Source organism: Podarcis bocagei (assembly GCF_964188305.1).
Source record: "Podarcis bocagei genome assembly, chromosome: 12".
Lineage (NCBI taxonomy): Eukaryota > Metazoa > Chordata > Lepidosauria > Squamata > Lacertidae > Podarcis > Podarcis bocagei.
The window spans coordinates 39,552,926-39,574,167 of NC_138137.1; the positions used below are offsets into that span (position 1 = coordinate 39,552,926).

General features: G+C 43.8%; 1 protein-coding gene across 1 annotated transcript in view; it reads left to right on the forward strand.

The window, feature by feature from the left end:
- KIAA1217 overlaps window positions 1–21,242 on the forward strand; it is a 375,624-nt gene that overhangs the window by 109,925 nt on the left and 244,457 nt on the right.

Genomic DNA, 21,242 nt, shown 5'->3' on the forward strand with positions numbered 1-21,242 from the left:
TGGCCTAAAGCCCGCTTGGATCCCGCTGTTTGGATATTGACTTATAGCTGTAAACCTGCGCTGGGTTACATGGAATAAGCCTTATTGAACACAAAGGGAGTAAACTTGGAATAGAATCAGGCTGCATAGACAGCTTAGACGTTTCCTAACAATACATATTGTGAAATAAATAAATAAAAATATTGTATTCATTTTGAGAGTTTGTCTGCTAAAAATAGGAATGTCATCATTGTGGCAAGATGGTATAATGGCTGTACTGTAGGGTGTCTTGTGGCTGGGAAGTTTATTTTCCCTCCAGGCTGTAATGCGTGGGAGTATGATAATATCTTGTATATTATTATGTATAATAGGCAGCCCATTCAACGCCATATGTGTAGTCAAACGAAAGCTTCAACAGCTGCAAAATTAGTTTGTCCATAGTTTTACATGCTTCAGCTGGCAGAAAATGTACCTTCCTGGAAGAATTACACCCGCCCCGTGCATTACACACACACACACACACACACACACACACACACTTGTGATTTGCATCTGAAATTCATTTCTTCTTTTCTGAATGTATGTATAGTAAAACGATATGCCATCTGGTTGACTATTCAGTTCTGTGAAAAGATGACATCTTTTTTCGGTTGGGGGGAGGGTCATGAGAGATGATAAGCCTTTGCAGCATCCAGTGAATTTCAGTAGGAACAATGCTTCTTCACCTGTGATTTCTTAATGCTTACTTTTGACATGGCTTGGAGGACTTGCCCTCTCCCTCAAAACACTTTGACGCCTGGTACAGTGGTACCTTTGTACCCAAATGGCTTAGCTGTCAAACAAATCGGCTCCTGGATGCCACAAACCCGGAAGTAAGTGTTCCAGTTTGCGAACGTTTTTTGGAAGCTGAACATCTGACGTGGCTTCCGCAGCTTCTGACTGAGTGCAGGAAGCTCCTGCAGCCGATCAGAAACCGCGCCTTAGTTTTTGAATGGTTCTGGGAGTCCAACGATGGATTAAGTTCAACATCCAAGGTACCACTATACTGACCACAGGGACCAGTAATGTCCCATCAGCCAGCACCTCAGATCTTTCCAGATTGGGTGTTGTCAGGCACAACGTAACAAAGTGCACATAGGATGCTTTACCAGTGAGCCATGGCTGTTCCTCGAATCTTATGAGGCTGGGATGGGTGGAAAGAAAGAACATTCATACCATCCTAAACTGTGATAAAATGCAATAAAGAAATAAAATTATCTAATGACCTCCATTACCCTATTTGTAGAAAATCCATACTGTCATGTTTCAGGAGTAGCCTATTCCTTTATTCCCTTTCCTAGAAAAAGAACTTTGGAAGGAAAAGGTTGTGGTTTATGAAAAGGTACAATGTATTTTTTTTTAAAAAAATATTGCTTATTTTCATGCATTTGGTTACTGGATAGAAATGGTTGCATGTCTGAGGTTCCCCTGCCGTCACCCACAATTCCGACTTTGTTCTTCAGAATATAGAGCTGCCAGAAGTTGTTCACTGACCTAAAGCAGCTGAGGCTTCCCATAATACTTCTTAGGGAGCTGACAAACTGAAGTATTTTGCTGCTTCATGGGATGCTACATCAATATGATGTTTACTTCATAACAAACACGGTTAGAACTCGGAGGTTTAGTGGAGTCTGGGGACACACAGACAGAAAGACAGACAGACAGACGTGTGTGTGTGTGTGTGTGTGTGTGTGTTTGTGTGTGTGTAGTTGTGGAAAGAACACCATGGCTTTAGAAATCTCAAAAGTGGATGAAAGGGGGATGGATGCTTCGGGGGGTGATGGGGAGAGACCTGTAGTGGCAAAGAAGTCAGGAGCAGAATGTGTATGGCAGGGCCAGGGAGGAACATTAATCTCCTAAGGGAAATTAATCACAAAATGAGACAAGGCTTGGGAAGCAGTGAATGAAAAACAACAACACAAACCTCAGCAACTACAGGGTCCAGAAACTGACTTGTCAGCTGCCCTTGGCCTTTTTGACCCATTAATGAGAGGTTGGAGCCATACAGCAGATTTTGCCAAGTTAGACAGCTTGAAATAGAGCTTTAACTATTTTAAGTTCCAAAGTGTGTGTGTGAGAGAGAGAGAGAGAAAGAGAAAGAGAAAGAGGATATACTAGGTTCGTATCTCAGAAAGAAGGAAGCTGGGGGTTGTGTTTGTGAGATGACCTCCTTGCACAGCCGCCTTTACCAGTCTGGTGCCCTCTCACTGTCTTGAGCTGCAACATCCCTTGGCGTCAGCTTGCATGGCCAATTGGTTTGTTAGCCCCAGGCAGCACAGGAATAGTCGGCACCTCTCCTTGTGGGTGAAAAGATGGCAAATATAGTTTAAAGATTTCACAAAAGGCCTGGCTATTGCAGGGTTTAGAAATACTGCTCAGCCCATCAGAGACTTCTTGTTTCTGGTGGAACGGCAATTAAAGTAATAGTTTGGAACATGGTCATATTGGGCCTTCTGGTTTAGCACTGCAGTGAGATCACCTCTAACCCTAGAGACAACTTGGCATTATGACTATGCAGTAAACTGAGAGTCAGAGAGAACACAGCAAATCAAGAAGAGAATAAGAATTGTGTTACTTGGTCAGATCAAACGCCCGTCTAGTATAGCACTTGGGTTCTTACAACTAGATGGCCCAAGAATCTCACAAACAAGTCATCCTCTATCCACAACATCTGCTAACCTACTAACGATGGGTACTCCATTTAGCTATTATGGCTAGTATTTGCTCTCCGTCTTGAACGTATCTTAATTCTTTTGAAAGCCATCTCCGCTGGTGACGATCGCAACATCTTATTTCTAGACCAGTTCCTGGTGCCCTTCAAATGTTTGGGACCACAGCTCCCTTGACCCCATAGCCAGCATGGCCAGTGATCAGGAGTTGTAGTAGGAGTTGTAGTTCAATACTTGCCTGCTTGGTTGCTGCTACTTTTGCAGCTGCCTCTTCTGGTTAGGAAACAAAGTGCCCTATAGCTGGGTGCCTGAACATTTCCCTGACCTGGTCTCCTGGTTGTAGCATGCTTTGCTTCTCATAACACCAAGGCTGCTGGTTCGGTCCCCCTATATTCCTGCCTTGCGGGGGGCTGGACTAGATGATCCTCAGGGCATCTTCCAACTCTGTGATTCTATAATACTCTATCTGCCTGCTGCCCCATCTGTTTGTCTCCTAGGAGCAGCCAAGCAAAATGGGGCAGTGAACTGACATAACAGCATTGGCCTGCTCAAGACAGGCATTAGTACAAAATGAGAGCTCATAGCAAATCCACAGTATTTTGAACTCCTTTTTAAATTATTAGGTCAATCTTCAGCCTAATGCTTCAGATCTCAGTTATGCAAATGTTTACGGTGGCAACAGGGAGAGTCGCTTTCTCAGACTGGAAAAACATGTTTATTGACTCATGAATTTTCAGAAAGTATGCGATAACTAATATTAATCTCAATAGAGTTCTGCACTTGGCTGATTTAAATATTTTTTTCCGATTTAAAACACTGCCATTTATGCTGTCAGTCAGAACTGAGCATCCGATTAATATACCCTTTATTTAAGGGGAACAACAAAAAAGTCTGTGAAAACACATCGGGAGTATTTAATAAACATTATTGGAAAGTAAACAGATGAACCTAATAAAAGTATTCTGTTTAATCCTGTTTTTCCACATTTGGCGCTTGTGACAAAAGAAGACTTTATCCTTTTAGTTCTTATACCTTGTATCCTCCCTTTTTGAAGGAGTGCATAGTAGCATTTTACTCTCACAACAACCCTGTAAGGTAGGTTGTGCTGAAAGCTGGAGGCTTTCCAGAAGCCACCTAGGGAGGATCATAGTACCTATTTTTTTTGGGGGGGGGGTTCCAAACCTGAATCCTGCAATTAATGGGACTGAATGGCCTATGGATAATTTATTTTTTTAATTTAATTTTCCTATATGTATAGCCTGCCTTTTTTCTGTCATGGAAATCAAGGGTGTGGCTATATGGCTCCTAGGTGAAACCCATACTTGCTTAACTTCAGCAAGACCATACCTTGAGTGACTGCATTGCAGTGGGTTGGACTAGATGGCCTTTGGTGTCCCCTAGAACTACAGTTCTATGATTCTGTCACTAGTACTTTGCCACTGTCAATGAGCCTGAATAATTCCACTGCTTTCATATTGACGTCAGTGGTGGAACTTACAATAGGCTAAACCAGTGATTCACAGTTTCCCCCCCTGCATGTACCACTTGAAAATTTTGAGGGTCTTGGCAGACCAGTTAATGGGTTCTGTGCTTGTTGACACACTTGCCTTGTGCTGTGCTAGATGCTGTAAGATTTTTTATTGCATTGCAATTTGAATTTTGCTGCTCCTGCCGTTTTTCACAAACACATTGAAGACCACCCAAATGAAACTCCCAGACAACTGTTTGGGAAGCCCTAGCCTAAAACATTTATCTGAACCTGTGACCCGTAGTGGTGGATCAGCATCAAAGGAAAGCAAAAAGAAGCAGCAATTTTAAGCAATAGAATATTTGAAGCCATGGGATTGCACCCCTGTTCCCCTCTCCTGGCTTTCGTTTCCCTTGTCAGCCTTAACCAGGGTTTCCTCTTACATTTAAGCAGGAACCTTATTTGTGGTAACTGTGGTTAGCATTCATGAACCACAACTAAGTAAGGAGTGGGAGATTCTCCTCTGAGAGATGGGAGGGACAGGACGGGCTGCCTCTGGTTTTCCTAGCATGTGGATCAAAACTACTGCCATTGCAGAATCTCCTCTTATGGCTTTTCCAGAGTTGTCATTCTTCTGCTCCATCACCTTTGCCATGCTGATGAACAGAGGATAGTCTCATCTGTCTCTCAGTAGCCATCACAACTGAATGGAACCCCAGCATGGGTGCAGCCAACATTTTTGTTAGGGGGAGCAGAACCTCAGTCAGCAATGTATTTTTATCTATTGCTATTGATTTAGGGGGGCAGCTGCCCCCCAGCTGTGCCCATGAACCACAGTGTTTGTAGTATACCTCTGAACAGCAGGTCCTGGGGATGACAAAAAGGGAATGCTTATTTGGGAGTTTGCAGGGACATCTGACTAGCTATTGTTGGAAGCTGGCTCTTAGACTACCTTGGCCTCCTTTGATATAGTATGGCAATTCTTCCATTTACAAGTTAGCTACAACATCAAACAATATTTTGAATCTCCATATAAAAGGATCTCAGATAACAAGGTTGAGAGATCTCATTGCATGAAACCCAGTGAGCTATTGTCACTCAAGATACTGAGCTAAATGGATTGCTTGTCTCCTGCATATGTCAAGGTTAGCTCTTTTTATCCTTAAAATATAGGAACAAGATCAAGTTATAAAGGTGGGGCTGTGCCAGGATGAAATTTATTATCAATTCCAATGCCTGCTGGTTGTTTTTTTTTAATGACCTCATGGCTTCATTCCTTTAGAGCAAATATTGTGCTTAGCTGTAAGGTAAAGGTAAAGGGACCCCTGACCATTAGGTCCAGTCATGGCCGACTCTGGGGTTGCAGCGCTCATCTTGCTTTATTGGCCGAGGGAGCCGGCATACAGCTTCCGGGTCATGACTAAGCCGCTTCTGGTGAACCAGAGCAGCGCACGGAAACGCCGTTTACCTTCCCGCCGGAGTGGTACCTATTTATCTACTTGCACTTTGATGTGCTTTCGAACTGCTAGGTTGGCAGGAGCAGGGACCGAGCAATGGGAGCTCACCCCGTCACGGGGATTCGAACCGCCACCTTCTGATCGGCAAGTCCTAGGTTTAACCCACAGCGCCACCCACATCCCACGCTTAGCTGTAGACTTCAGCAAATGTTACAGGGTCCAGGAAAATGCCAGGGAACAGGGCAACCAACTTTAGGGGCATGATAAGGAAAAATGCTAAAGTAGTAATGCATTTGCTTGAAATGGACACCTGGAAATTGAATGTAGTGACAATGCTCCCTTTGCTCAGATGTGAACTGCACATCTGGATTGTGATTTCCACTATTTTACCTTGCTAGATGAGGCAGCCTTATTGCACTCTATGTCTGCCCAGCGGCAAGTCTTTACATGCCAGAAGATGCTCCCCCCACGTAACTGTTGCTGACAGAGCATCTGTTTCTCGCTATTGGTTTGAAATTCCACCAGTGAAGAACAGTTGTCTGTTTTTGTATCGCAACATGCATTTACATTCCACAGGTCTGGTAAATCTTACTCTCTGCCACCCAGCGACTTTTATTTAGAGCATATTCCATCAGCAGGCACTGCAGTTTAAATGCAGCTGCACGGCACAGTTTCTTCACAGTGTTGAAGTCTGCTGAAAAAGGAAGAAAGATTTTGGATTGGTTTTTTGTTTTGCTCTGTGCATACTTGCCCTGTGTATCATCAGGTAACATCCCTGCATATTCACGATGTCCAAACCTTCTCGCTTAGCCAGACCGCTGTCTACTAACGCAGCATCTAGGCTGCCTTTGTCTAGGAAAGAAGACTTTAGTGGCAAAATGAGGAAAATTAGTTTAGGTGAAAAGATTTTGAGAGCTGGCAGTGAAGGGAACCTGATTAAGCAGCAGCAGCAGCAGCAGCAGGTGCAAACCACAGAAAGACTTCTTTTGCAGAGGGCTCCAATTCTGAAAGGTAAAGCTCTGTTTTTCCTCTCTTAAATGAAGAGCCTGGCAGATTAGAGTTTTTTGGAACGAGGCAAACTACCTTTAATAGTGCAGCCAGAATTACAGTGTAAAGAAAACCGGGGAGATAAAAGATTGATGTTGTGTTGGCAGTGCACTAACTGTGCTTAATAAGATCTTGTAATAGCAAAGGTATTTTGTCTGTGGTTTAAACCAAGACTTGTTAATGATCCACAAGGGTTAGTAATGCATGTATCACTCTTCACAGCTTTATTTATTTTTTAATGAACTCTTAACTTACACATTGTACAACTTCAAGGGTTATGAATAAACGGATGCTGAAAATGGGATGTGAAATTGTGAAATAATGTGGAAAGGATGGAAGGTAATAAGTACATGGAGTTCTCTGCTGGACTGTCTCATTCTGCGCAGTGGAGCAAAACTGAAGCTCCCGAATCCAGCAAACCAGCTCTGAAAAGAAATACCACAGACAGAAGCATTTTGAAAGGTGCAGACCTGCAGGGAATGAGCAAAGACGCTTGGCGAAGTGGAGGCGAAGTAGTGGAATAATGAATACTCTTACACATCTCCTGATCTCCTGAACGAGATACTTGAGAAACTGTAGTGTGATAGGCAGCATTTCCCCCCTGCAATTTATAACCAGTGGGAAGTGGAGACTTCAGTTGTATTATGAATCCTAAGGCTGGATTTGCAGGGCGTTATGAAATAAGAGTATCAGTCTCCTAAATGATTTCCCCCTCATCTTTTAGTGACCTGGGGATGGGGGTGGAAAGGAACCCTTTCCTTTCATAAATGGCAGCCAATTTTGCTTTCCATTACAAGCAGTTAAATCACAGACTTTGTAACTTGAAACTGTAGAGGTTCACTTTATGCACACACACACACACACACGGAACATCAAAAGCTTATAGGTTTTGTTGCTATTCTGGACAGGATGTTTTTCAACAGTGGTCCCTGCCCCCCCCCCCCAGCTTGCCTGTTACATGATTTTTGTTATTAAGAAGAAGGGAGGTGATGACACTTTATATTGCCTAGTGAGACGGACAGTGCGTTTGTACCAAAGGCTCTCTGGGACACATAAAAGACAGGCAGAGAAGCAAATGGCAAAACACTGCTTTTTGGGGGGAAGCTTAAAATGTCTGTTCTTGCTTGTAGCGAAATGTGCATATTTGGCAGCTGACATGGACACTTCCCTTTGAAGATGAGAAAGAGGCTAAAAATCTTTGTTTTGAGAAACAGCAAGGTAAAAATAAATTCTCATTAGTAGCAGTACCCATCCATCTCTCCATCTGCCCACCAGGTGGACTTGTAATTTGACTGTGGGATAGAAGGTAATGTTGAAATTTCCTGAGGTTCTCCCCCTTTCTTATCTGTGTTGTGTTTTCTACCATTTTTTAAAAAAGCTGCTCAGACAATGCCTTAAAAAATTGCCTCCTCTTGCAGCTTCTGAAATGTTGCCTTATGATCAGAAAGTTGCAGGCCTTTCCCCAGTGCTGAGTTTTACAGAATATTAAGTGATGCTTTTAGGGAACCTGACTTTTATGAAGCTCCTGAGGCATGCTTCTACCTGTTGCAGCTCAAGTGTTTTTAGTGCTACATAATATTCTATCATGAGCAGCAATGGCTAGTACAGACTGGTGTTTTAAATTTGCTCTTAAAGCTCCTGCAGAAAGAAAGAAGAAGAAAAAACACACCCAGTGGCTAAAAGTCAAATGGTGTGTTTTTGTGTGTGTGTACGCTTTTGGCATTCAGAGTACTGTGTTTGTTTTTTAGAGCATGAATTGATTCCTGTTATGCATTGCATAACATTGCACATGTATGTACACATAAGGCAAAGCATTTGAGAAAATTACTTTGGGGAAGAAAGTTAGAAAATGTCTGTTGTGCTTAGTGCCAGGAGCCCTATATGAAATATATTGGGGGGGGATATTTCTAAATAAACATGCACAGGATTGTGATATGGTTCTTGGTTACAGTGACCTGGGAGTTGGAGAGCCATGTTGATGAGGTCAGTGACATACCACTATGCACTGAGCACCAAGGGCGCATGTGACTGTAGCAGGCTTTGCATGTCCATAGTTATGAGTGGACACTCAGGTGAAATCTACACACAAACACTGTGCAAATCTCTGCATAGCTGAGTCCCCAGTCTCTGACAGTGATGTCAGAGTGTCCTTCCTAGAAGGATAAGTGATCAGTGGCTGTGCTGGAGTTTTAAAGATGGTGGTTTGCATGCAAAATGGGTTGAGATGTTGGTCTCACCTGGATCTAAGTGACAGTATCATGGAGCTAAATGTAAAATGGCCTCAGATACTGTAGGCTTAATACTGACGTGAAACAATTGCCTTCTATCCACCCAATTCTTTCCTGCTGAACCTGTTGCCATTAAGAGTCCCCACATTCACTAGAAGCACATAGACAGCTGCTTCGTGTTGGGCTGGAGGCTTCAAGATAGAGAAAACTCTTAAAAGCTTAAGAGTAGTAAAACTGGCATGGTGTTTGTTTGTTTCTAGGCAACCCTGGCTAGAGCATAGAATTTCGTATTCCATCTCTGTGTACACTGGAGCAGAGTTTTAACACTGTGTTTTGTTCAACCCTTAAATGTTCTCTGGATGTCCCCAACTGGGGCTGAAGCTTTTGCACAATTTGGGGCACGTCTGCATAAAAACTTCCTGTGATCCCAGTACAACACTGTAGCATTTAAAAAAACCCAAATCCTAGAAGTTCGAGAAGACCTAGAAGCTGCCTCTTCTATTTGATAACTGGTAAGGATTATTGCTCATGTCCATGTATTTCAAAATATAGTTGTGACACAGAAGAACGTGTTGGGCAAGGAGCGTGGATTAAAGCTTCAGAACAGGGAGAAATGTGCAGTTCTAATGCGCCTAGAACAATGGGAGTTTTGAATGCTGGTTTTGGTATCTATGAAGTGTCCCTGATAAGTGGAAGTGAACTGGAATAATGCATAGGAAGTAGATTCCAAGATGGTGTGATTTAAAGATTTTATAGCAAAGGTTCCATTACTCTGTAATGGAATTACTTGTACATTCCAACACAGATGTGCATATTCTATATTTGCTAAATACATCAGATGGAAACTAAGCTGAGGGTATGAACAGGTCCTAGACTGCCCATGGTTTTGGTAAGTGTGCTGAAAGTCAAGTATATCTCTGAAATACATGTGAACACACATACACATAGCCCTCATGCTTTTGGTTTTGGCTCTTGTTTACTGAGCTGAGCATACAGCAATTAAGTGCTGAAAAGTCAGGCATGCGTGTAGGAATGCTAGTTTGTCTACTGCTGCTTATAGTACAGGATTGCCACAAACGTTTTGAAATAATTGTATGTGAAGCAAAAGAAGTTGCTTTGCTGTGCAAGGTGAAACCATTGCCCAGCTTAATAAGGGCCAAATTATATGTTCCATTAAATGTGTGATTAAACATGCTACTGACTGCAGTGGCACCTTTTCTCCAGAATCAAATACAGTGGTACCTCGGGTTAAGTACTCAATTCATTCCAGAGGTCCGTTCTTAACCTGAAACTGTTCTTAACCTAAAGCACCACTTTAGCTAATGGGGCCTCCTGCTGCTGCTGCGCCACCGCTGAACGATTTCTGTTCTCATCCTGAAGCAAAGTTCTTAACCCGAGGTACTATTTCTGGGTTAGTGGAGTCTGTAACCTGAAGCGTATGTAACCTGAAGCGTATGTAACCCGAGGTACCACTGTAACAGCTTTTAGAGAGCAGTTTTTTATGTCTACAACAGTATGAGTAGGAAGGACTGAACTCTCTCTTCCTTGTATAACACAGTTCCAGTTATGACATATGCATGCCTGGTAGCTTCTATTAAACACCACCAGATAGGTTTGATGCTTTCACACATTTAACCTATCATATAATTTGGTCCTATGTATGTATGCATTTTAGTAACGAACGTGACTCGTGTGATCTTTTTACAAAAAGGCATGTTGTAAATTGTGTCAAATAGGATGTGTTTCTGTTGGAGGCCTTAATAAACACAGGTGGAGTTTTGGAAGCCGGCATCATGGATTGGATCCAGATTTCCCTGGAGCAGGACACTGGAGGGAGGAATGGGCAGTTAGGGGAGGGGAGCAAAGAGAGATAGGAACTTAGAAAGCTACTTTAAAAATAAATAAATCCAAGATTAGATACATGATAAGTGTTTGAAATGCACAGAGCTTCCCCCTGCCCAACACTTCGGTACACATCACTTTTCACTTTCCATACCTGCATGCTACACCAATAGTTGAAGCAGCAGCTATGTTGCTGCTATCCACATACATGGGTGGCTGTATACTTTGCAGTTAGTACACATCCATGTTCTTAGCTCACTTACCTCAGTTAGTGTTTCTGTGCCCCACTGGGAGCACGTGCACGGGTTTTTGTTTACCTGTGCCATTTTTTATTTTTTATTTTGGGGATGCAAGTTTCCCATTACACCAGACTTTCACAAAACAGTGAGCTCATTGGGTCGTGCCCAGCCCCACCAGTAGCTCACTGGTGAAGCAGAAGCTAAGTTTAAGGTGGAGGTGAACGAAGAGGCGGAAGTGAAGTGGTGGTCCCGACGGGCAGAAAGGAAGTAGGATGCTGCATTGTGGTACACACCCACACAGGTGTGCCGCCTTGCCTCCACGATTGAGGGGCCTGGCGCCATGCAATGTGCACATGTCACACAAGCAACATGCCCACGCGGCGCGTGCATGCCACAAGACACAAGTACGGCGCACGGTGTGTGCACACTGCATGCGCATGTTGCCGTGGAATATTGACGGGGCCCAGGCATTAGTGAAGCTGAATGTTGGACAATTCAGGACAGATAAAAGAAAATGCTTCTTCATGCAGCCCATAGTTAAACTATGGAACTTACTCCCACTGGAGGCAGTGATGGCTACCAACCTAGATGCCTTAATGGAGGACTAGAAAAAGTCTCAGTGGCTACTAGCCATCATGGCTGTGCTCTGTCTCCACAGTTGGAAGCAATAAAGTTTCTGAATACTCGTTGCTGAAAATTGTAAAAGGGGAGCGTGCTCTTGTGCCAAGGCCCTGCTTGCAGGTTTCTCACGGGCATCTGGTTGGCTGCTGTGAGAACAGGATGTTGGACTAGATGGGCCATTGGCCTGATCCAGCAGTCTATTCTTATGTTCTTTCAATCTCCTTCCCCAGAAAGGATTTGTGACCAGGAAATAGTTAAAATAAAAAAATTCCTTCCAGTAGCACCTTAAAGACCAACTAAGGTAGTTCTTGGTATGAGCTTTCGTGTGCATGCACACTTCTTCAGATACGGTTGATGGACTTCCATTTCATGCGGCTCAATGTGGTGCCTTCCATGGTTCCAGTTACAGATAGGTAGCCGTGTTGGTCTGCCATAGTCAAAATAAAAAAATTCCTTCCAGTAGCACCTTAGTTGGTCTTTAAGGTGCTACTGTAAGGAATTTTTTTATTTTGACTATGGCAGACCAACACGGCTACCTATCTGTAACAGGAAATAGTTGTTACCCTCCATTGTAACTGGGGCTTGAAATAGGATTTGAGACTCACACAGGATAGTGCTATAAGTTTGGCTGGAATTCTGGATCATGCCCCAATGTTTGTATAAAAGAGTATTTTGGTTTACCAAGTAGTGCTTTTGCTTCTAGGGCATTATGTAAAGATAATCCTGCAACGAGCAAAACCCATCATTCAACAGTATTCAAACCCAATCCACTTTTATTGCTACTGTGTTCGATTTTATTAATATATTCTTGTCCTAAATTTTGTTACTGAAACTTTATGGTACAGGGTGTCGTAATTTATTTTTCTTATAAAGCCATGGACAGGTTAAAGCTTGTATATTCTAGAAGTAAACATGATTTCTGCTTTAAACATGAGACATTTTACTCCTGGGACGCATTTGCAAAGTTATGCTTATGGTTTATGTCAGAAAAACGGACACGAGGGACATGCTTTGATATTTTATGACTTAAAATATAAGGCAGTTTAAAATATTTTGTAGCTAGCAGACCAGAGAAGGATTTTAGTAAAATTTTGTTGGATGGCTGCAGTCAGACAGTTAAAATAATTATCAACAAATCTTTTTAAATGTTAAAGGTTTGCTCTCTCTTTCTCCTTTAATGTTAAGAGTATCAATAATATATATCAGCTTAAATTGCAGATCTGGGTAACCTGCTGGGTCCCAAATTTACCATGCTGTTATGCGTCCTTTCAAATCAAGCAATTAATTCCTGTAGTGCATAATGACAATGAAGTTGACAATCCCCAGTATAACAGAGCGCTTCCTTTTTTGAAGTTCAAAAATGAAAAAAAATTGGGTCATATTACTAATTCTTTGTTGTTGACCAAGATGAATGTGTGGAAAACATGGCCACATTTCTTAGCTCTATCTGAATCCCCACTAACAGCTTTCTTATGCCAACCTCTCTTTTATGAAGAATTCAATTTCCAGACAAATGCTCATTGGGCTGCTAAGAGTGTTTATCATGTTTGTGCTCTGTTTGACAAAGGCTGGGCACAGGAACTGGACGTACCCAGGCAAAAATTGAGTTATGTTTGAACCACTTGGTTTCCATTGTATCAAATCCATTTGTTCTGTAAAGCTTACCTTTGAAAGGTGAGGGAATTGAGATCTCTTACCTTTTTTGATCAACTGTGTGTGAAGTCTTCTAGTAATCTGAATGGGGTGGTTTCCATATTGTATAAAATACTTAGCTCCATGTCTCTGTCTACTGAAGAAGCAGTGGAGAATGGGGGGGGGGAATCCTTCCACATGTGGTGGGAGTGTCCAGTTGTACAAGTGTTCTGGATGAGATTGTTCCAGAAAATCTCTTCCATTGTGCAACAAAGTATTCCAAAAGCCCCTAAGTTAGCTTTATTGTCAATGTTTCCTAATACAGTCCAAAATATTGTGTACAAGGACTTGCCCCCCCTTTTTTTGCTTATGGCTGCTCATATAGAGATTGTAGAACATGGGAGACTTCACGTAGACTTTACGTTCCAGGCCCGATGGAATAGAGTTTGAACTTTGGTTATGGTGGCGAAAGCGATTGAGGCTATTAGACTGGCTAGAGGAGTTAAATGTAATTTTTTTTTTTACAGTTACCTGATTTCCTTTTGTTGTATATGTAACTTGACAGCAGGATGGGGTTCTTCTTCAAGAGTCTCAGTGACCACTGTGGTCTGACATAATTCCAAAGCATTTTTGGCCTTTAGCTTTATACTCCTGTGGATTTCCTCAGGCCTTTTTTTCAGGGGCAACTCACCAGAACTCAGTTCTGGCACCTCTCAGGTGGGTGCGCATTGCCATTTCATTCTCAGTTCTGGCACCTCTTTTTCCAGAAAACTAGGACTAGATTTCCTTCAATTATCTCACTCGCCTATTATCCACCTCTGTGTTTTACTGTCTATCCCATATCATTCCTCTACCATTGTTTTGTAACACTGGTTTGTGTCCTATGGTTTGTTCTGTTTCCCATCACAAAAATTTTCATAAAAAAAAGATTTTATAAAAAAAGAAAGTACGCACAAAGAGAAACCAAGCAGCCTTGATATTAACAATGAGGGCAATTCATTTTAACTGGTGTACTAGGTAAAAAATTGCTGCCTCAGCTCAACATATGGCACAGTCTAAAGAAGACTGTCCTCTGGGAATTGTCAGGTTCCTGTGTGCCCAAATGTCCTAAAGAGGGAGAAAAACACTACAACCCAAAAATATGTTGTATCAAAAGCACCTTATGAAACCAGCCCGTCTGCAGTGTGTAATGCGGAATCAGAATGCTCCCTCACCCTGTTCACAGTATACAAAATTAGGAGGCATCCTGGAGGTGGGGCATGGACAAGGCTGGATTGTGTGATGCACTGACCAGAAGCTGCAATCACATTCCTATTTGTTGGTAGGTGCCATTGATTTTTTACTTACAGAGTTCCAGAACCCGCAGTAGTGTAATATTTCTGGACTGTCTTCAGGGGCAACTCTAAGCCAAGCAGGATGCATTGGTTGTAGTAGTTTAAAATAGTCTTGATGACAATGAGTCTTGTGGGTAATAAATAAATAAACGGCATCCATCAGAAGATACGACTCATGGGAGTTTGGTGACTGCCACCCCAATTATGAAACAGAGGAAGCTGGAATAAAATACATGAAACCCTACGGGCCGCTTCTGGAACCTTCACTTTGCTACATAAAAGGTTTTTGCAAAGACCTGCAGCCAAACAACCTTGGGTGCTTGTTTTATCTTTTGTATGCTTTTCATACTGGTATCCGAACAACAATGAAAACAGAAATAACCGACCATCAAAGTAGGAAAGGCATGTTAGCAGACTCAGTGTGCAAAAAAGAGCAGCAGGAAGCATGGATTGTTACCCACTTCTGAAAGGATGACAGAGAGGAAACCCCTCAGAGAAGAATCCTACAGGAGGGCATTCGAACAGGAATGACCCACATAAATTAGCCCCCACATGTTGTTGTTGTTTAGTCGTTTAGTTGTGTCCGACTCTTCGTGACCCCATGGACCAGAGCACGCCAGGCACTCCTGTCTTCCACTGCCTCCCTCAGTTTGGTCAAACTCATGCTGGTAGCTTCGAGAACACCGTCCAACCATCTCGTCCTCTGTCGTCCCCTTCTCCTTGTGCCCTCCATCTTTCCCAACATCAGGGTCTTTTCCAGGGAGTCCTCTCTTCTCATGACGTGGCCAAAGTATTGGAGTCTCAGCTTCACGATCTGAGCTGTTTTTAGCTCATCTGTTGTAGGGTCTCAGAAATGTGGAGGTCATATGGGAGGAGACATTAACCTCCCCCAACCTTAGTTCCCCACTTGTTGTTGGACTGCAATTCCCCTAATTTCCAGCCAGAATGGCCAGTGTTCAGGGATAGTTGGACCTAGTGTTAATCAGGATATGCATCACTACTTCATGATGCAACCCTATACCTGCTTACCTGGGAGTAGGCCCCATTGAACTCTGCAGGACTTACTTATAAGTAGCCACATACAGAATTGTACTGTGTGAGATCGAAACCAGTATGTTGGGTTAAGCTTGGGAGCAGACTGGTAGCAGCAAGTGTCACAAAGAGAAGGTAGAATGTGAATATTTCAATTTGTATCTGTTAACAGCTGGGCTTCAGCATTCTGCACCAGCAACCATTCTGGATTGCCTTCAAGGGCAGCTCCAAATCAAGCATTTTAGAATAATATGTCCCATTTCCTAACAGCTGTCTCAAGTGCTCTGATGGGTTCCAAGAGTGAAAACCAGGCAAACATCCAATGACTGAAACCTGTCAAGTTTCTTTGTAGACTATTCTCCTTTCGCCTTCCCCTCTTCTTCCTCCTCCTCCTCCCCTTGCAAGAATAAACTTGAATTTGTTCATGCTTGTGTGCATTTGGCTGCTAAAGCAGAATGTTTTAGATTATACATAAACTGCTGGTTAAAGTGTCCCTATGCTCTACTTGACATTCCAAAATGTATCACTGTTCTTCTCTCCAGATTTCTCATTCAGTCAGAGCACTGGAGAGGTTTATATTTCCCCTTTTGTATGCTTGTAAACTTGCTTCATTCTTGCAAGATCAACCAAGCAGACTTTCACCTCACATTTTTGGAAGTCTAGTCAAGAATGACATTTTTGGACGTCTAGTCGAGAATGACTTATTACCTTTCAGAACCACACCTGCAAAAAGTTGTGTATTCTGAACATTGCTAAGATAAAGATAAATGCTACAATTACCCAGCCCAACCAATCCTTTCTTCTCTCCTTCCTGCCCCTCCCAGCTGGTAGGGATGAGGTAGGAATATGATTCAGTTCTCATTTAAAGGCAAATCTACCTAACTTGCACTTTCTGAAACATGTGAACCAAAGTACAGGCCTCTGTGAAATTTGTGTTTCCCCGAATTTTGCAATGCAGTCTCCCCTCCCCCCAAGTAGTGTGTACAAAAATGCACATGTTAGCGTAAAATGTGCATAAAATGCAGATATTGGCCAAAAATATATACAAAAATGCATTATTTTAGGGACTGTGGTTTTGCAAACAAAAAGTGTAATTAGGCAAAATTGCGTAGAAAAACGTGTCTGTTAGGAACTTTTCTTTTAATATAAAAAGTGTAAATTGATGTTGAATTGGGAAGAAAGGAACTTAAGATAGAAAATAAGAGAAACTGAGAGAAACCAAAAATGGCAGATTCACCAATCCCTATCTGTTGGTGAAGATAGTTTGAGATGCATACCGTATTTTGCGCCCCATAAGACGCTCCGGCCCATAAGACGCACCTAGTTTTTTGGGGGGAAATAAAGGGAAAAAATTATTTCCCCCCCAGGCGCGGGGCTGGGGCAGCCCGAGCTTCCCCCGACCCCAGCCCGCAAACAGGCAGCTCTCTGCAAGCCGTGGGAGCCCAGCGGTGGTTCCCGCTGCTTGCGGAGAGATCCGCGAAGCCTGCACGCGCTGGGATCAGCGCGGGCAGGCTTCGGGATGCCTGCAACTCTCCCCAAGCAGCGGGACCGTTCCCGCTGCTTGCGGAGAGATCCGCGAAGCCTGCCGGCGCTGGGATCAGCGCGGGCAGGCTTCGGGATGCCTGCAACTCTCCCCAAGCAGCGGGAACGTTCCCGCTGCTTGCGGAGAGATCCGCGAAGCCTGCCGGCGCTGGGATCAGCGCGGGCAGGCTTCGGGATGCCTGCAACTCTCCCCAAGCAGCGGGAACGTTCCCGCTGCTTGCGGAGAGATCCGCGAAGCCTGCCGGCGCTGGGATCAGCGCGGGCAGGCTTCGGGATGCCTGCAACTCTCCCCAAGCAGCGGGAACGTTCCCGCTGCTTGCGGAGAGATCCGCGAAGCCTGCCGGCGCTGGGATCAGCGCGCGCAGGCTTCGGGATGCCGGCAACTCTCCCCAAGCAGCGGGAGCATTCCCGCTGCTTGGGGAGAGGTCCGCGAAGCCTGGAGAGCGAGAGGGGTCGGTGCGCACCTACCGCTCTCGCTCTCCAGGCTTCAGCGAAAGCCTGCATTCGCCCCATAAGACGCACCCACATTTCCCCTTCATTTTTGGAGGGGGAAAAGTGCGTCTTATAGGGCGAAAAATACGGTAATTGTTTGTAAAGCCACTTGGAAAAGCAAGCAATATTATGGGAGGAATAATTACCAAAAGTCTTCAGATGAAGATTTTGATTTCCCCCCTCTCTTACAGTCAGAAGCCTTCCCCCTCACCATCAAACTGCATCTGGCATTCTGATAATTTTCACATAAAATCCGGATGCTTGCCAAATGCGAGACTACTGTACTGTATGTTTATAACAGTAATTACTTTTATGGTAGCTATCTGGAGCAAAATGTATTTTCTAGCAACTTATGGGCCACATAAACTTTACTGCTGTCCTATTAGTATAGTGAACGGAAATGGAAAGCACGAGAATAGCTTCCTGTATTATTTATTTTATTTTATTTTTTGAAATGATTGGTATGAGTAGCTGGGCTGATTATTTTTATGTCATGATTTGAAAAACAACATCTAGATTTAGAGCTATCCTACATAATGCAACCCCCAACCCCCCACTTTGATGTCAGCAATGCATAGCTGAAATGAGAGTGAAAGGGGTCTGTTAGAAGTGACTTTTCAGTCTAGCTTGCACCCTAGGCAGTATTTTGCATTCTCGCTTTGGTTCTGCGAGAGCGTGTGTGTTTGTTTCTGTGAACTACTTTTAAAATCCTACTAAGATGTGAGAGCACTAAACAAAATGACTTAAATAAGGGACATTGCTGGGTCAGAATGCAGGGCCATGACAAAAAAGTTGAATAAAATTTCCTTATCCGTGTGTGTGTGCGCGCACACGCGTGCCCCCCCCCCCCGAGAATTTAAGAAATTAAGGTGATTGTTGGCTGCGATTTCACCAGCATTGCACTGCATTGCACTCATAGGAGCCAACTCCTAGGGGCCAAGGTCCCTTTTCCTTCCCCATGAAATATTTGAGGGGGCTGTCCCCTCCCAAGTTAAAGTGCATTGCCCTTCAAATGGTGTGTGTGCACTGTGTCATGTGATTGATTGCGCAGCACAGGGGTTAACCCCCCCCCCAATATTTTATTCAAGTTGGCACCCCTGAGTGCACCCAGTTGCCCTATAAGAAAAGTAAAAAATAAAACTCTCTTAGGTTTATGAGAATGGTAGGAAGGAGCAGGAGACCTGGGGTCCACTGCGGAAAGATTGGAGGTTCCAGGGTGGCATACTTACCTCTCTAGCCATTCCTATCCTCAAAACAACCCTGTGAAGTAGATTAGTCTGAGAGTGAGTGACTGGCCCAAAGTCACCCAGCAAGCTTTGTGTCTGTGTAAGGAGTTGAACCTTGGTCTCTCACATCTTAGTCAAACACTCTAACTGCTACACCATACTGGATCTCTTACAAAGCAGCAGCCATACCACTGAACACCTGTTGAGCAGAGACACTGAGCCTGTGTGGTGCAGAGAAGCCCCTGCAGAATTTGATCCGCGGCTGTCAGTGGGGGGTGGGAAGCTATATCTTTAATTAGGGTTTTTGACCCAAATTAAGCAATAGACCTGCTTTGAAGTTATTTGCAACCGGATAAAGACAAGGTGGTGCTGTGGGTTAAACCACAGAGCCTAGGACTTGCCAGTCAGAAGGTCGGTGGTTCGAATCCCCGCGACGGGGTGAGCTCCTGTTGCTCGGTCCCTGCTCCTGCCAACCTAGCAGTTCGAAAGCACACAGTGCAAATAGATAAATAGGTACTGCTCCAGCGGGAAGGTAAACAGCGTTTCCGTGCACTGCTCTGGTTCGCCAGAAACGGCTTAGTCATGCTGGCCACATGACCCGGAAGCTGTACGCCAGCTCTCTGCCAGTAAAGCGAGATGAGCGCCGCAACCCCAGAGTCGTCCGCGACTGGACCTAATGGTCAGGGGTCCCTTTACCTTTATCTTTAAAGACAGGGTGGGTAGCCCCTCAGTCGAACTACGAGGGCCCTCCTGATTGGATCCTTGGGACAGATGGGGAGGCGGAGACTCAGCACACTTCTAGTGGAAACAGCACAACAAACTAGAATACTAGAATTCAACAGCCGCAATTGTTCATGTTCATGTTTCAAAGCTATCCTTTCAGTTAACAATATAACTTGGGGAGGGGGCTTAGCTGTACCGGGCCCTAATACAGTGTATGCCAATAAATCTGCCACTGACCAGCAGGCTAAACTGCTGCAAGGCACTCTCTGCCCTCGATGCCACCAGTGCATTAAGTGACAGTAAAGGAGCCAGTAAAAACCCCAAGCTATGAACTTCCTCCTTCAGAGGGAGAGTGAACCCATCTAGAGCAGGCTGCACACCACTCAGCTCAACAGAAGAACCACCCACTAGCAGCGTCTCAATTTTGTCTGGATTAAGTCTCAGGTGGTTTTTGTTTGTTTGTTTTTGTTTTGCCTCTCAAGCTGTCCATGATCACAATCCAGCACATCTACTGCCTCACCTGCAGAAAATGAAATGGAGAAATAGAGCCGCCTGTCATCAGCATACTGATGACAATGCACTCCAAAACTCTGTATGACCCCCCCTCCCATCGTTTTCATATGTAGGTTAAGCAATGTGGGGGATAGATCTGACTCTTGCGGGTCTCCATGCTGGAGAACCCATGCAGCTAAGCAGTGCTCCTCAATAATCACTTTCTGGAGTTGACCACTGAAGTAGAGGGAGGACCACCACATTACAGTGTCCCCAGATACCCAGCTGAGACGGTGACCCCAGAAGACCACTAAGGTTGATGTTGTTGAAAGCTGCTGAGACATCAAAGAGAATCAACAGGGTTAGGGTCCCTCTTTCTCACTCCTCCTAAAAATGGATCTAGAATTTTTTCCTGAGTCCTTTTCTTATGCATTCTGTACTTTCCTCCACTTCTGCCTCTGTTCACTCCCTTATTATATATACATTTGAAATTGGCCACTCTATCTCAGATACATGAGGAATGAAAGCATTTTCCATAATATTAAACCTTTGGCTTATATGACAGATATCCTCTCCATCTTCCCCTTGCCCTGAAAATGGCTTCAACTGAACATGTAAGAAGCAATAAATTTTAGGTGCTGTTTATTTGTGTTTGTGTTGCTTGGGCTTTTGGCGGCCTGAGCTCCCCCCCATTTCCCTCTTATCAAATCCCAAGGACTCCAGTTTCACTGTTTAATAATGAAATGTGGTCTGACTTTCTCAAATAATTATTTGGATTCAGGACGACTCCTGTGAAAAATATTAGATTGTTACAAGACATAAAATGAAGAGATTATTAATACACTGTAGATAGGGGAAAATCCTTGATGGAAGGCTTGTTACATTCAGGATCTAAGGTAGCATATTCCTCTTTTTAGATGTGATTCCTTCCAACAGCAGGAACCTGGAAGATCTTTACCTTCTCACAGAGCAGTCCTTTACTCTTGAAACTTTATAGTCAAGCTTGATCCAGACCAAGTGATATATGGCGGGAGCCGGGGGAGAGCATTCTAGTCCTCTTCAGGCATTCAGAAATAATGTGTAAATATCAAATTGGGGATGAAAAAGAGGCAGGTAAACCAGGTATGCCCATTCCATTCCCAGCCTTCCTGTGTTGAGCAGGAAGATCTGAAGGGGGCTT